The sequence below is a fragment of the Conger conger genome, chromosome 3, assembly GCF_963514075.1.
Source record: "Conger conger chromosome 3, fConCon1.1, whole genome shotgun sequence".
Taxonomy (NCBI): Eukaryota; Metazoa; Chordata; class Actinopteri; order Anguilliformes; family Congridae; genus Conger; species Conger conger.
In genome coordinates, this window is record NC_083762.1 from 42,453,167 (window position 1) to 42,470,974 (window position 17,808).

Here is a 17,808-nt window from a genome sequence, read left to right on the forward strand (position 1 = left end):
TTAAATAATAGCCTTATCCACATTCCATATTCTCGCTGATAAAAGTATCATGCGTTAATGCACCAATTTGTTTTAAGACTTTGGATATGTAGACATGCGGATTCGTGCTGTTTAAAAATTGCTTCGTTTTTAAAATAGCCCGTTGGCAATTTTATAAAAAGAACAATGCAATGGTGTCCTCTTGTGGAAATAACTTAAAATGACACCAGATGCGTGTCTAACGGTGATTTTAGTAACTGAAGTCCAGTCTACAAAACCTAAACTTCACTCAAGTATTGATTTTTACACGAAAATCACAATAAAAGTAGACACAATAGTAACCTACATCCAAATTAGTGTGCTGTTTTATGAATATATCCAATTCCTTGCAATAGCTCTTCAAAGTCCACATGCTTATGACTTGTATTTATTGGTTACAAATTCTTTTTAAAAAAAAATGTTTGTCTTTCGCTTAAGAAACAATATGCATGTAAATAAACCCTGTAGACTACCTATAAAGAAAACTTCCAAAACAAATTTAAGTGGTGCAAACGGACAGAACAAAAATAAGTAAAATCCCACTATTTCAAATTTAGGTCACAACAAACACCCAAGACACCCCACTGTCTAAGCCCATACCCACAAATTATATAATATACCGCATGCCTTAACAATTTTAAAGAACTGCACTGCTCTTTTCTCATTTTGAAAAAAAGGGTATTGATTGGTTTACATATTTATTTTATATCTATAAAATACCATTCTTAAAATTGTCTTTTATTACCATTAATAATAATAATGATTCTTTCAGCAGCTAGAGGAGTGTAAATACCAAGCACAATGCAAGGGAGTCCTTCTCACACACAGCAGTCTCTCACGTGGTGTGAATTCACCTTTACCTCAATAATGATCTACACTGAAGCTACTAACTTGAACATTTTCAGCAACTGTATTACATTAATGGCATTTGGCAGACTTATCCAGAGCGACATACATTTCATTAGACTAAGCAGGAGACAATCCTCCCCTGGAGAAATGCAGGGTTAAGGGCCTTGCTCAAGGGCCCAATGGCTGTGCGGATCTTATTGTGGCTATACTGGGGATCAAACCTCCAACCTTGCGGTCCCAGTCATGTACCTTAACCACTACACAACAGGCCGCTACAGCCTGTAACAACATTCATTTTGAAATATCAGTCTGAATCATATTCAATAAGCCAAATGCTCAGAGTAGGAACAATCCTGCCCTGCTGCAAATTAGAAATGTAGCTGGTCGACCTGGCTTTGTATTACACAAGCTTGTGTATACAGTACCTGTATTTTGCTATGTAGAGTTAGCACCATACTGTAATTCATTGGACCCTGACACATTTTGTTATTTTTGTTTTGCACTCTAGCACTTTAGGTTTGAAAGGATACAATGACAATGAGGTTGAAGCTTTAATGTGTAATGCGTTCTGGAACAAAGTTTTGTGGACAAATGAGACAAAGATTAATATGTACCAGAGTGATGGAAAGAGGAAAGTGCGGAGAAAAAAGGGAAATGCCCATGATCCAAAGTATACCACTTCATCTGTGAAACATGGTGGGGTGTTATGGCTTCAGCCGGTATGGCTGCCAGTGGAATGGCCTCACTTGTCTTCATCAATGATGTGACTGCAGACAAAAGTAGAACAATGAATTCTGAAGTCAACAGAAATATGTTATCTGCTCAGATGCCTCAAAACGTATTGGACAGCACTTGTTGCATGAACTGTCATGCAACAAGACAATGACCGTAAACATACTGCTAGAGCAACGAGGGGATTTTTGATGGCCAAAAGGTGGAAAATCTTTCACAGGCGGATGTAATCACCGGATCTAAACCAAATTGAACATTCATTTTACATGTTGAAGAGAAAACTGAAGGAAAAGTCCCCAAAACAAGCAGGAACTGAAGAGGGATACAGGACAGGCCTGCAAAGCATCACCAGGGAAGATACCAAGCTGACAGTCTGCATTTCAATTGTATCTTTTCAAACTGAAACCGCAAGAGTACAAAACCAAAATAACAAAAAATGCGTCACTATCCAATGGATTATGATGCTCAATGAACACTCTAAAACATAAATGTTAAAAAAGACCTTATAGAATCCTTAATGAACCTTGAAGTTTATTTAAGAAACGTTCCTCTGTCACTAGTTCATATTTGAACCTTTGTAACTTCGAAAACCATCCCCTCTTTAAAAAATGGGGCTGTTTGAAGAACCTTCATGAACTTGTTATTTCTGGGATGTCTTGATTTCTGGAATGTATTCTAAACATTGAATTAATTGTCACGCACTATAGATTTATTGATATATACTCATATTTGTTTTATGTATTATAAACAATACATTATTTTGTATGTGATCTAGCAATGTTGTTGTTGTTATTATTAATGTATTGTTGTTATTATTATTATTATTATTATTATTATTATTATGATGATGATGATGATGATGATGGGACATGACATAAGATTCCTTCAGGCTTTCCAAAAGGCTCCTCAGAAAACCTTAAAAAGGGGCAGCTCAAGGGGTTCCGCCAGTGTGGCAAATTAAGTTGCTCCCGGAACTTTTTAGAGCACAGGTGTCAAGCTCCAGTCCTGGAGGGCCGCAGTGTCTGCTGGCTTTTGGGATGTTCTTAGCACCTGTTGTTCATTCAAGTCATTGATTGGCTAAAGAATCCACACACCTTGTTCTCAAGGACTTCATTGACATCTGATTGGAAGGAAACCCCAAAAAGCACCGCAGCCCCCTGGGAGTTCAGTGTGACCCCCCTGTTTTAGAGTGTATTTACTAGCCGTTTCCCAAATCTACTTTGGTTACTGTTTTTCCCAGCAGAGTTTGTCCACGTCAGTGATGCAATCAGGTATCAGGTTTTAACTCAGGCGTTGGAATGAATTAAGGTTTGGGGATTAATAAAAAAGTAAATCACTTTGTTGCCCGTCATTGCAGTAAAATACACTATACTTGTAAAATAAAATAAAATCCTCGCAACATATAAACTACTGGGGTAAAATCAAACTTGATTCGTTGCACGTGCAACTGCGGCTCAGTTGGGATATTTTTTTTTCTACGTTTTAGTAGGCTAGATTAAAATGGTAGCCTATTATATGAAATCAGGTTGACGCTTCCCAAGAATTTACGTTCTTAAATAATAGATTTTTTTCAACAAACATTTCAGGTTCATTCATTTAATTCACATATCAAACATACAATTTTGTTCGGTTCTTAATCTGCTGTGTACGTGCAATATCCTTGTTTTCTCCAGTGGGTTGCAGCAAAGGCTGATTTGGGGAAGAGATTATTCCAGTTTGTGACGGGCTGCACTGACTCGCCCTTGTTATGCTACTTTGTGTTCCAGGCGGAAGCGGAAGCCTTGTTCTTTTATGAAGTTCGGTGAAGTTTGTCAGATCCTACGAAGTTACTGCTGGATGATCATCAAGATCACTCCACTGATTTTAGTGCCATGGTAAGACCATTTACTTTCATAAACGTTTTGGCGTTGCATGTTTGTCAGACGTTATTCTTCGTGTGTTTCTTTTGTATTGTTTCGCTTTATTTTACTTTATGGAACCCGCATTGATTGCTACCAATGAGTTATTTCCATTTATTTTACATTACACGTATTATAGCAAGAATACAAATTGTAGAAAATGCAAGGGACTTTTGCCACTTATATACCTACCGTTGTGTTGCAAACACTCTTCTGAAGAGTATTCTTATGAGGTTTGAATTAACATGTAGAGACGTGGAACCTTGCGAAGTTTTCAGTGTAGCACACTAGCGGAATTTGTTTTGTTGTCGTGATTACTTTTATTGTTATCAATGCTTTGTTCTGTCACTCTGCTTAGCAACATGTCTGCACAATAGTTGTGTTAAGATTGTGTTCATATGTTGTCCGTTTACGTTGCTTTACTTCTGAACCGAAAACTAAATGTCTGATGTAGCCTAGATGAGATCTCGATATAATGTCGTAAATTAGAAGCAGGGACGAACAGAACGTTTTTGTCTGTGTAGTGATCCTTTTTTTTTTTTTTTTTTGTATTTTTTTTTTTTTTTTTTGAAGCGGGTAGAGCCCAGAACAGCATTCCCCAGTACGGCTCTGATTCATAGGTCACAGTGTTCCTGGTGTATTATCACAATTCCTGGGAATGCTGGTCACAAGCACAATACCTTTTTCTATGGATTATCTGCGCGAAACCAGAAAACGCCCTTTTCAAAACTCTTCATAATACGTGCTCACAATATGAGCCTTCGCTTATTAATGTGAATTGGTGACCCTCCAGATGCCTGTATTATTGTATAGGTGTTACTCTTTCATAAGTGCTCAAACGTACATGTACAGCTGCTTTTAATACCCCTGCTGGTTTGTCCTGTAGTGTGTTGCTTTTTCTTTTTTTTCTTTTTTGCAATGGAATCTGCTTTTCTGAGAAACATTTTTCATCCTAAAAGGATACAATTAGGGATGGGAATTTTCTGTATTTTCATGGATCGGTTAACTGACGACATTTAATCGATGAACCTATTAAAAATCTATTTTTAGAATAGGCTGTACAAGCATGCTCCAATTGGCTGGAACACTGCCAAAACCATAAGTCAGTAAAAGCACATGAATTAATGTGTTTGCTTCAGCAACTACACTCTTTTCTTGCTTACTTATTATTATTATTATTATTATTATTATTATTATTATTATGATTATTCATATTATTTCCAGATGTATTTCTGCACGCTACTCTTACAGCTGTTAAGCTAGACATGCCATTCCAACTTCATAAAATTCAGCTTCATTCCGAGCAGTGGGCTTGTAGAGTGTTTTGGAATTCAAAGTAGTTTTCCAAATATTTAAAGCCTTTTGGGGGTAAAATCCCATAGGTAATTAATGGAGAATTAAAATAATTTTGCACTAAAATAACTCTTGAGCCCCGTGACAACTAAATACATGTGATGTTCTTTCAGCCAATAGGGCACAGAAAAAAATACTTGTGTCGCTATTTCAGCCAATAGGGCACAGAATTAAATTAAGACGCCAAGTTGGTTCTGCTTCTGAAGCAGGCTACTCCAAGCTGAATAATTACTAAATATTGGGGGTAATTTATTAATAATATCACATCAAATAGGCATCATGCATGATTGAAAATTGGTATGACTTTCAATGAAAGGTTTGTGGTAGTTAGTAGTATTGATTCACTAACCAGTCAGCAGTGCTGTTCCATTATATTGTGTATCCCCTGCGTCCATATTCTTATTTTATTTATGTAATAAAATATCACATCCCAAACCACAAAAAAAAAACTTTTGTGTTTCTTGGTTTGAACGAAAGGACTGGCTAGCTAATGGTGAGAGAAAATTATCTTTTCTGATTCCCTTTTTGGAGTAGAAGGGGCATGGACTCAGGTGTTACAGATTTGGAACATTTATTGCAGAAAATTTGGAAGCACAATTTGGAAACTCATATTGGAAATATCGTCAATCTGTCAATGCTGGGTGAAGCTAACATAGCCTGTCAGCTTGATGAAGGTAGCCAATTGTAATTCCATACAGAGACATAATGAACTTCTAAACAAAAACCCACTCACTGTCACAAATTGTGGATTTTCTACAATTTTGTGGAGGCCATGAGCTAGCGATGGGTAGGATGAAACTACCACATTACACCAGGGCATGTTTCTAGACTTGGTTGCCCAGTTCTCTTTTTTTTTTAGATAGCCAGTTAGCCGATTACTTGTTTAACACAAGCTGCTTGATTGTATGTTTATTGTTTATGGAAAAATAACTGGCTGATGAAATATCAAAGGCAACATTTGTGGCTGTGCAAACTGAGACGACTGAAATGGCATGCCAGTGTGTCATTGTGCTTAGGTAGGCTTCATTACTGACGGTTCAGTTATGGAGATTTATTTTTAGTGCAGCAACTATAGCAAGGCTTGGTTTCATAGTTTTATTGCTGTAACAAAGTAGGGGCCTATATTGTAGACGTGTAGCTGAACTGGTAGCGCATGGCACTAACACTTCCATGGTTATGGATTCAATTCCCACTGGTGCCAGTCATACTGAAATCTATGCACTCATGTTATTGTAAGGTGTTTTGGAAAAAGTAATTCATGAAATGGCATGTATTTGAACTGAATATTTTGAAATGCAGTGCTGGAGCATGAGCTATTGATAGGTATTGCTATTGCTACCTATGCACTTGTAAATCGCTTTGGATTAAAAGCATCTGCCAAATGACTAAAATGTAAATGTAAAAATGTATTAGACTTTTAGTTTTTAGCCGTCCCATCCAGTATCGCCACCAGCTGCCACTGGTTTGGAGCAATCGTGGCATAGAAGGAAAATCCTTTACTGGCTTTCCCTAAGGATCTTACATTGTTCATGACGGGACTCTCAACGTCAAGGCTGTTAATTTCAGTCATGGAAAAACAATTTTAAAGGTGGTTTGGCCCCATTACTTTATCCACATGCAAGTTATATTTTAATATCGAAGGTAACACTTGAAATGGTGATTGAATGAAAACAATGTGTTTACAGCTAGTGTCATGTGTTAGCCTACTACATTTATTGCTGCGCTCCTATTAGCTGCTAAAGGTCCATATGATGTGGTTGTATATATAAATGAAATGATCATGCCAATAAAGTACCTGAACTTCATTCTAAATGGTAAATGGTAAATGGCAGGCATTTATATAGCGCCTTTATCCAAAGCGCTGTACAATTGATGCTTCTCCATTCACCCATTCATACACACACTCACACACCGACGGCGATTGGCTGCCATGCAAGGCCCCAACCAGCTCGTCAGGAGCATTTGGGGGTTAGGTGTCTTGCTCAGGGACACTTCGACACAGCCCGGGCGGGGGATCGAACCGGCAACCCTCCGACTGCCAGACGACTGCTCTTACTGCCTGAGCCATGTCGCCCTCTACATGTCAGGAACTTTATTGGACCTGTTTGCCATCTAACTCTGTGGTAGCCAACCCTGTTCCTGGAGATCTATAAAGTCAGGTGTGGCAAAATGGGGCTAAAATTTAAGTTTAAGCAAGAGGTCTCATGATCTTCAGGTTTTCCCACTGCCACGGTTGAGAAATTGCAAACGTCTTATTTTCTTTGAGCCTAATTTCTTCACTGTACAACTTCCACAGCTTTTAATCTAGATATGGCATTCCAACAAGCTTGACCAGCTTGAAAATTGAGCTGATATTGAGCTGGGTATGAGCTGGTCAACCAGCATGGCCAAGCCGGTCATAAGGATGGTGTAGCTGGGTATGAGCTGGTCAACCAGCATGGCCATGCCGGTCATAAGGATGGTGTAGCTGGGTATGAGCTGGTCAACCAGCATGGCCAAGCCAGTCATTCAAACCATGGCCTGTGCTGTCTGAACTTGTCAACCAGCTACCAGCTGTTTCAAAACCTAGCTTGATCTATTTTTCAGCAGTGTAAAGCTTTATTTTCAGTGGTCTCATGGTGCTTTTGTTGTGCATTATATCACATAGTTGTTGAACTTAAATACAGTAAATCCTCAAATTGTGTCCGGGATTCTATTTGAAGCCGGGCCTCGGATAATAGCTGGGGGTGTGGCCGATTCGGACAAATAAAGGCCGGCCCCCAAATACAAGCCGGGGTAATATTGCCTACCAGTAGGGCTATCAGCCCATGAGCACTAGAAGGCATTGTTTCGATTTAACTCAATGAAATAAAAGAGCTCTTCTTAATATTTTATATTTTTGTTTGGTTTAATACTGTTGCCAATGAAAAGTCGTTGTCCTACACCATGGGTCTCCAACACGTTGCTCTCAAGCTACCAGTCACTTGCCGCCCCCTTCTAAGTAGCTTGCCAAAGGCTGAAGCAGTATACATTTAAACACAATTGTTGCCGCGAGGCATTCCAGCCTATGAATTTAATAAAAAAGTAAATCAGGCAAAATAAAAAATTAACTCAATTTAGGCTACTTGGCTACGCAATAAGGTTTCCATGTATTTACAGCACAGCGCACGTTCAATGAATGAATTAAAGCGGCTGCCTTGGCTCGCAATAAACAGACGGGTGGAAATCCCGACACTATTTCAACTACATAAAACTTAACAGTGAACCATCAAATACCCCCCAGATTTCAGTGCCCATCAGTCCCAACATTTAGCAATAGAATCAAACAGTCCAAAAGTAAATTAAATCCCAAACCAAAGTGAAAATCTTTTGATAGCCTACCGGTATGCTGCTCCAAACGAAACGCATGTCTCACAATAAAACGCACTTTAGGAAAAAAAGATCCTTAACTTGCTGTTATCTACGCTAATTTGTTATTGTAAATGAATGGCGTGTCTGGCAAGTTGTTATTTTATGGATTCTGGACTTGCATGTGATTTATTGTGTTTGAGAATATTTGCAATAAACTAAGTCTGTTAAGACTGACACTATGAATTACCAAACGGTGTTTCCTACACTAATTGATTTCTGAACGGTTACAGGAAGTGTTGAACAGTGTCGGCCCACTAAGTGTAGCCTTTTACTTTATTTCTAAGAATAAAATTCTACAACGGAAGCCTAATAAGAAATAAAGGCCTGCCTCGAATACAAGCCTGCCCCAAATAAAGGCTTTGTGCAGCCTAAGTAAATAAAAGACCCCGGACACAATTTGAGGATTTACGGTATGTTGTTTGATGCAACATATTTAAACTTTTACAGATTATCCTCTCCAAAATGTTGCTTCCATAGCCTACTCTGCTGCAATTCTAATTATAGCTACCTATAATGCAGGTTTTTAGTAATACAAAATTAAAAAAAACTGGTACCTGGTTAAGACATTGCCCATTTTGGTCAAGTATCCATTTCGGTTAACGATTATCTATTAACCTTGCCCATCCCTGGATCAAGGGCAACTTATTTGTGACTCCTACCCACTGAATTCACCACATTGGTTTTGTTTCCCTTCTCATCTTTGTGTAAAGAGAGGTAAGTGGGTGAGATCTTACCTTTTCTTTATTTACATTCTGTGACAGACGGATGACCTCTGGTTCAAACAGCGGCCACTCCTGCCTCGTTATGGCAGATAGAAGCAGGGTCTTTTTCCAACAGCTGCTGACTGCAAATACCCTGTGCTTTGGGTCAGACAAGGATACACTCCCACACTTGACCTCTGATATCTGAAGCAATGATGCAGAGAGATGCAAAGGCCTAACCGTGTCTTAACTGGCAAATATAAATTGGCCATATAACTTGTACTCTGGACTAGAGTCATCCTTTGTTTACTGTGTTTTGGTGATAATTGGTCAAGTTATGGTTTGGGCTATTTTTAAGATGTACAGTGCATCCGGAAAGTATTCACAGCGCTTCACTTTTCCCACATTTTGTTATATTACAGCCTTATTCCAAAATGGAATAAATTCATTTTGTTCCTCAAAATTCTACACACAACACCCCACAATGACAACATGAAAGAAGTTTTTTAGAAATTTTTGCAAATTCACGCCAAAGAGTTCAATCTTTGTCTCATCAGACCGGAGAATTTTGTTTCTCATGGTCTGAGAGTCCTTCAGGTGCCTTTTGGCAAACTCCAAGCGGGCTGCCATGTGCCTTTTACTAAGGAGTGGCTTCCGTCTGGCCACTCAACCATACTGGCCTGATTGGTGGATTGCTGCAGAGATGGTTGTCCTTCTGGAAGGTTCTCCTCTCTCCACAGAGGAACATTGGAGCTCTGACAGAGTGACCATCGGGTTCTTGGTCACCTGACTAAGGGCCTTCTCCCCCGATTGCTCAGTTTAGATGGGCGGCCAGCTCTAGGAAGAGTCCTGGTGGTTCCGAACTTCTTCCATTTACAGATGATGGAGGCCACTGTGCTCATTGGGACCTTCAAAGCAGCAGAAATTTTTCTGTACCCTTACCCAGATTTGTGCATCGAGACAATCCTGTCTCGGAGGTCTACAGACAATTCCTTTGACTTCATGCTTGGTTTGTGCTTCGACATGCACCGTCAACTGTGGGACCTTATATAGACAGGGGTGTGCCTTTCCAAATCATGTCCAATCAACTGAATTTACCACAGGTGGACTCCAATTAAGCTGTAGAAACATCTCAAGGTTGATCAGTGGAAACAGGATGCACCTGAGCTTATGTACATGTGATTTCTTAGTCTTTTATTTTTAATAAATTTGCAAAAAAAATTTTGTTGTCATTATGGGGTGTTGTGTGTAGAATTTTGAGAAAAAAAAAAAGAATTTATTCTATTTTGGAATAAGGCTGTAACAACAAAAGTGAAGCGCTGTGAATACTTTCCGGATGCACTGTATACCTATTCTTGTCTTCACTCCTGAAACAAAGTAAAATCAGCAGAAGCAAGGAATCGCCTTTTGTGCATTTGTGAGGTATTTTAGCCGCACTAATGAATTGTGATGTGAGTATCAGAGAACTGGGTGAAAACTGAATTAATGAAAAACTGTTGTTCTTTGCAATTATTTTGGCATCAAAGAAATAATAGAAAATCATATTTAAAGAAAAATATTGTGCAAGGACTTCTATGTATCCTGTTCAGATCTGGAGCTGAACATGTTCTCAGGAATGAGGAACTACTAGATATAACTACGGAGTGTCTACTATATATAGTCTATAGGGAGCAAAGAGGCAGGGGGGACTGGGAGTGCCTATAGACGTGCTCTTAGACTTGAGACACTTTTCCTCCTGCTGTTTTGACAGTGATCAGCAAAGTTTAAAAGTGGGGCAGCCATTCCTTGTGTAAACTACAGGCCTGAGTCTTGGGCCCATATCTGACTCCCTGTGACACAGTTCAGGTGTGAGTGGCTCTCCCCAAATGGTGTTTGCTGAGCTAACATGGGCGAATCCACGAACATGTCACATGTTTTTCCACATTCCACCTGGGGGTTGTTAGACAGCTGCTATTTCCGCCATTCTCGGTTGAAATGGAGAGGGAGGAAATTATTGACCATATCTTATGGTTTCATGAAGAGACAGTGTACAGCCATTTTGGCACTATTTGGGTCCTTTCAGCTGCAAAGTGAGATAGCTAATAAGTTTTTTTTGTAATTACAGCACAGGGATTTTTAATGATATTGTGTGATATTGATAATCACTAGTTTTTTGGATTACTGACTTGCTAGAAATAAGGTTCTTTAATAGCATTTAAAATTGAAATCAGTTGCAGAATTCCTCACAATTCCTCTGTGTTTTTGCTGGTTGTTGCTCTGGTAAATGGTTACTATATTTGGTGCAATGATCTTGGGGAATGAAGAGCACATCAGTGTATTCATTAATGCATACTTAAAATTCTGGGTCATGTCAATTACGGAAATGCACATCCAGGGATTAGGGCATTAACTTGGTTGGCATACTTGCAGTTTGGAACACGCCTATGCCAAACTGTGGTGACCAATATGTGGCAGAATACATTGATAAAGCATAGTATTTGTTAATTCTGTGAAAAATCAACCAAACCAATTTTGCTCTAACTTATAAATGTAAATGTTCTTTATATACAGTACCCTCCATAATGTTTGGGACAAAGACCAATTATGGTTTGATTTGCCACAATTTTAGATTTGGAATCACACATAACAAGTGGGTAAAGTGCAAATTCTCAGATTTTTTAGAAAGGGTGTTTTTATACATTTTGATTTCATCTTGTAGAAATTAGTGGTGTTTTAACAGTCCCCCCATTTCAGGGCACCATAATATTTAGTACACATGGCTTCACAGGTGTTTGTATTTGCTCAGGTGTGTTTCATTGCCTCCTAATGCAGGTATAAGAGAGCTCTCAGCACCTAGTCCTTTGGAAACTTATTGATGTTTATTAACATGAGGACCAAAGTTGTGCCAATTAAAGTCGAAGAAGCCATTATGAGACTGAGAAACAATAATTATAACAATAACAGTAATAATAATAAAATGGTTAGAAACATTTGCCAAACCATAGGTGTACCAAAATCAACTGTTTAGAACATAATTAAGAAGAAACCGAGCACATACTTTTTTTCCTGCAATACCTGTCACCGTATCAATATAAAAATAAATAAAAACGCTGAAATATCGCAAAAGCCTTCACACTTGACAGCGAAGGAAAAGTTGGCATATTGATAGAAGATGATGTGGTAATGTTTGATTATGTAATCTTATTGTGCCTTCATTAGAACATTCGCAAAACAGTAGTTGTTGGAAACACATTTTGTTTGATTTAATTTTTTTATTTTTTTATTTTTTTTGGGGGGGGGAAATTTGCTTAACATTTGCAAAACATTTTGATGGCAATATCTAAATATGGCTGATATCTAGTCTTGATTCTATGCTTTTGATTTCCTTTGGAGTCTGTTATTGGTGTTTATCTACATGAAGGCCAGAGTTCTGTCAATGACAGTCAAGGAAGGGATTATGAGGTGGAGAAATAAGAAAAAACAATCACAAGAAATGGACAGAACTATATGCTTTCTAATATAAATAGTTTATAACATCATTAAGAAGAAAGCAAACACTGGTGCATGTTTGGGATCATTGTCTTGCTGCAGGATGAAGCGCTGTCCAATGAGTTTCAGCATCCCCCTTCAAAAGTTCCACCATCCATGCTTGTGGATTGTATTCTTCATTATCAAAATTTATTTGGATTTACTGTTTAGCCTGAAGGCTTTGCTACACAAATCGAAAATGCGTTGATACCCCCAGCAACCGTGGGCCAAGCTCAAATTAGACTATAGGGGCTGGCGCAGCGGCCCATAGGAAACCCCACACCAATGCCATTGAAAAACACTGTCAACTCACTCATTTGAAGGGCATCCTTGCATAGTTCATGCAGCTCTCACAGAAGTCCTAACGAGCTGATTAACTACTAATCTCACTGCAAAAACGACTTAACATCATCTAATTACACATATAATCAAATCATAAAAAAGACACTTGACATTGGACAACAAGATTTCCTACACAGGCCTATTTCCCAAATCTTTGCATATCAGAAAAGAGGACAATACTGCTTTCACAGATAGTTTAATTAATAGTTTTTGCAATACGTTCTCTGCACCTGTTTCACATGTTCCGAGGCTATTGTACGTTTTTAGTGAGAAATCATGAAGTAGAATGGTTTGTTGAATTGGTACTGAGCAATTTCATTGGAATGTCAACCTGACCATGAAAAAATACTTCCTTACTTCCCAATTACTGCTTATGATGAACTGTGGTGACCATGCTTGCTATGTTTACTAACTAGAATGGAATCATAGATAACAGAACACAGCCATTGTTAACCAGGGTGTCTCTTATAGCTTATGTTTGGCCATTTATAGAGATTATAAAGCTGGATATTTATTGAGGCAATTTGATTGGGGTAGCTTAAAGATCCTGGCCAATCACATTACAGTGCTGGAAATAGAAGGATGCAGACCAATCTCACTGTGTGCCCATGCAGGAAAATTGAATCCAAAGGGCACACCTCTGTGCATCATTTGAGGAAGTCCTTGCTTCTGGCACCTGGTAGTGTTTCCTTTACCATTAAACTGTTATGTCTCACTCTTGCCCAAAGACTCAGGAGTGCTGCTACATAATATCCATCTCACACTCGCATGAAACAATAGTATGTGAGGCTTTTGACATGCTAAATTTTGAGTTGCATTACCACGCACTTGCTGTAGTCCAGACTTTCAAATGATGAGTTCATGACATCTTGCGCAATTTAGTGGCGCAACATTTTGACGTGGCTTTGCACATTTAAATTGTATATATTTCTCAACCCTTTTGCCCCTCTCCCACCCAAGAGACAGAAGTTGTCTGTCTGCTGTCATCGCAACCATGTGTACACACGGTATTGCAGTTAGTCAAGCTTATTCCTTTTAACCCCATACAGGCATAAACGTGATTTTAAATACAGCAAATGGAGTTGAGCACCTGTACTGATGGTTCTTTGTCTCCACTTTGTATGACAGTTCTGTCATTTAATACAATGAGAGGGAGAGCGATCGAGAGCAAGAAAGCATTGGGTGCATTCAATATGGTAGTTGACTAGGAGCATCGGCCATAGTAAATGTTTTTGACAGAGACCTTGCTTATTCTTATCCTGTTGCTGGAATTTCTCTGCTCCTTCTGCGTGCAAACCTGAGCTTGTTCTGTGGCTAACTATCCATGTGTCTCCTCAGAGTGAGTCTGGAGAGTGTTTGTAGTCAGGAACAGACTAAAAGGAAGTTTTTTCCCTCTCTTTCTCTCCCTGATTTCACTGAAATCCAAATTTATAATTTCGCCTTTATTTTTCCACCAATTTCAAATTCCAGTTAGGAATGATCTCCCGAGTGAAGGTGGAAATGCAACCATTCACCTGGAAAAGAATGTGAGGAATAATGAGTACAGCTTAACATTTTTACACATTGCTCCAAGGTAGAGTAAAATTAATGGGCAGATAGGGATGTTTAGTCACCATGTATGGATGAACATCTGTCTGTTTGGCTCATCAGGCCTAGTACCAAGTCTTTGTTCTTCTGGATAAATTCAAAGGTAAAAGGTATTCACGGTTTATGTCTATGAGCCCGCCTTATAAGACCTTAGTATATGCTTGGAACATTATGTCAAACTGTGCTGGGGAAATATGTACATCTTGGAGTATTACCTATGCAATACATTACACAAAACGATACAATACCACTTTACACCATACTTTGTTCAACAGCTGCCCCAGGTGCTATTTAATGTCAGTTTATTTGTTGTTGTCAAATAAATAGCTTCTGTATTCAATCTAATTCTATGGGTGCATGTGTATGCATTAAATACAGTCGTTTTTGTTATTGAACACCATAAACACGGTAGCCTACATCCATATCAAATGGTTGTATACTTTCGAGGCATGGCATGGGTAACATTTGAATGCAATCTTGACATGGTTTATTGCATTGTCATGTCAGATGTCAGGTGCTTGGACCTCATAGGTTTGTTCAATAGCACTCAAATCCGGGCCCTGGTAACACTGACCTCACTGGGTTTAATGATTAAACTAGGTAATGATAGCGTTGCCAAGGGCTGGTACGGGCTGTTTCCGCGGGTGGCGTTCCTCGACGAGCTGCTGCTGGAACGAAGTTTGATTGTCCTGTTCCAGAGCATATTTCTGGCATGCCCTCCGTTATCCACAGGGTCTGTTATGATTAGGCTGAGCCTTGGATGAGAAAGGTGCAAAAATTCACCAGACGCAGAATGTCCAGCTCCGTACAGGATTCCAGTGTGTTTTCCAAGCATCACAGCGCTGCGAGACGTTTCAGTAATGGTCTGGCACTCACCACGCATGCCACGTTCATAAATGAGAAACTGGCAGAGTGTTATGGGCAATCTTACATTGTGTCCATAGATATCTTTGGTCAACTGTGTTTAGTTTCAGGTAGCATTGTTATTTAATGGTGTTTTAAATGGCTACTCATTAAATGTTTATTTTTCTTAGCGTTGTCTGTGGTTTTTAAGCTAGGCATGCCATTCCAACTTCATAATATTCAGCTTGGCTCAGTGCAATGTGTTCCTGCAAAACCTTTTGAAATTTTAAATAGTTTTCTAAATATTTAAAGCATTTATTTTTTGTGAAAAACATCTCATGGGCATTGAATTGGGAATGGAAAAAATATGCCAATGAAATCATAGAGTTGAGCCCTGTGATTTCAGTACATCTGATGCTCTTTTAGCCAATAGTACACTTGGAAAAAATGCTTGTGTAGCCAATAGGACGCAGAATAAATTGAAAATGTTTGGTATTGTATATTCTCTACTATTCATAGGCAGCTTGCTTCTCTTGTATAAGCTTTAGTATACTTTTTAATGTGTTTTATATTCTACATAATCATGCAATTAGTCCTATTGTTGCTAAGGTTCAGCAAAAACACTTGAAAGAATGTTACATAGTGTCATTATTGCTACATTTATTATAAGGAGCTTGAGAGTGATGAGAGAATTTGGTGATATTGTGCCAATATTTGATGGCCGACAAAATCCCATTAGGTTGTAATGGTCATGAGGTAACACTGGTAAAGTTTTAAGTTGCTGCTTTTTCATCTGGTAACAGCTAAGCACCCACCAGATCCAGAAAGTGGAAATGGCAGGGAAATTGGGGGAATCCCCCCAATTATGACATTTCTGTGTCATCATTACGCGTAGCATCCTACCTGGATTGTGAAATGTCAGTTCATTTTGTTTCTCTCACCCTACAAACAAATTAGACAATTTAAATTCTGGAAGCAAGTTTGTATATTTGTTTGTACATAAAACCAACCTGACTAAATAAGCATGGCAGCTATTGTTATTTCAGTATGTGAACGACATACTGCTTTTGCAATACACTGAATATATTTGGGCTTGAGATAAAAAGATGAACGAAAGTTCAGCTTTCATTTCCAAGATTTGTTAAACTACTTAGAACATAGCACCTTTGGTATCAGACCACCCCATTTTTAAGTAAATTAAAGTAAAAAACACTTAATATTTGGTAGCATGTCCTTTGCTGGCAATAACTGCATCAAGCTTATGACCCATTGACATCACCCAACTGTTGCATTCTTCTTTTGTGATGCTTTTACTGCAGCTTGAAGTCTCCTCTTCAGGAGGTAAGCCGCATGCTCAATTGGGTTAAGGTCTGGTGATTGACTTAGTAATAACAGTAATATCTTCCACTTTTTCTCCCTGACGAATTGCTTTGTTGTGTTGGCAGTGTGTTTTGGGGTCATTGTCTTGCTGCATGATGAAGTTCCTCCCAATTAGTTTGGATGCGTTTCTTCATAAGTTGGCAGACAGAATGTTTTTGTAGACTTCGGAATTCATCCTACTGCTACCGTCATGAGTTACATCATCATTACAGATCAGTGAGCCCACTCCAGAAGTAGCCATGCAAGTTCAAGCCATGACGCTTCCTCCACTGTGCTTGACAGATGAGCTTGCATGCTTTAGTTCATGAGCAGATTACTTCTGCACTTTGGCCTTTCCATCACTTTGACAGAGGTTAATCTTAGTCTCATCCAGATAAGATCTTACTACTGATGAGTGGTTTGCATCTTGTGGTATAGCCTCTATATTCCTGCTCCTAATTCTTATTTGAACGGTTGATTGAGATACCTTCACTCCTGTCCTGTGGAGATTGTTTGTGATGTCTCTGACTGATGTTTAGGGGTTTTTCATCACAGCTCTCTCAATGTTTCTGTCATCAACTGCTGTTGTTTTCTTTGGCCAACCTGTTTGATGTCTGTTGCTGAGTAAACCCGTGGTTTTTCTTTTTCAGGACATTCCAAGTTGCTGTACAAGCTATCACCAATGCTTGTGCCATGGCTCTGATCGTTTTTTTTTTTTTTTTTTTTTCTTCAAAATGGCTTTCTTTTCTAGTAAAGACAGCTCTCTGGTCTACATCTTTTCTAACCCAAATGCAGTCTTCACAGACAGGACCCAGAACCAGAACTACATTAGTAGACATTCGGAACTATTTATTGTTTAACCAGTCAATCTATCAGGACACATGACACACCTGTCAGTCACATGTTCCAATACTTTTGCTCACCTGAAAATTGGGTGGTCGGATGCAAAAGGTCACATGTTCTAAGCTGTTTAACAAATCTAGATAAAAATACCGGGAAATAAAAGCTGAAATTCGGATCTGTCATCTCATATATCATCTTTTGTCCTGAAACTCACGATGACGGCAGTCTACGGTAAATTCGCTGGCTGTAGGCCAAACTTGACTGGCGGAAATGCAAAATGGGAAATTGATCAGATGTGTGGTTATTATAAGCAACATGCCACAATTTTGAAATGGAGTGCAGCCGTGTTAACAGCAGTGATGAATGCTGGCTGCTCCCCTCCTGCC

General features: G+C 38.9%; 1 protein-coding gene across 1 annotated transcript in view; it reads left to right on the forward strand.

The window, feature by feature from the left end:
• The first annotated feature begins 3,348 nt into the window (after positions 1-3,348).
• itprid2 (ITPR interacting domain containing 2) overlaps positions 3,349-17,808 on the forward strand; it is a 43,787-nt gene continuing 29,327 nt past the window's right edge. Inside the window, exon 1 of the mRNA XM_061235322.1 lies at positions 3,349-3,473. The gene's annotated coding sequence lies outside the window, so the exon portion shown is untranslated. The remainder of the gene's footprint in view (positions 3,474-17,808) is intronic.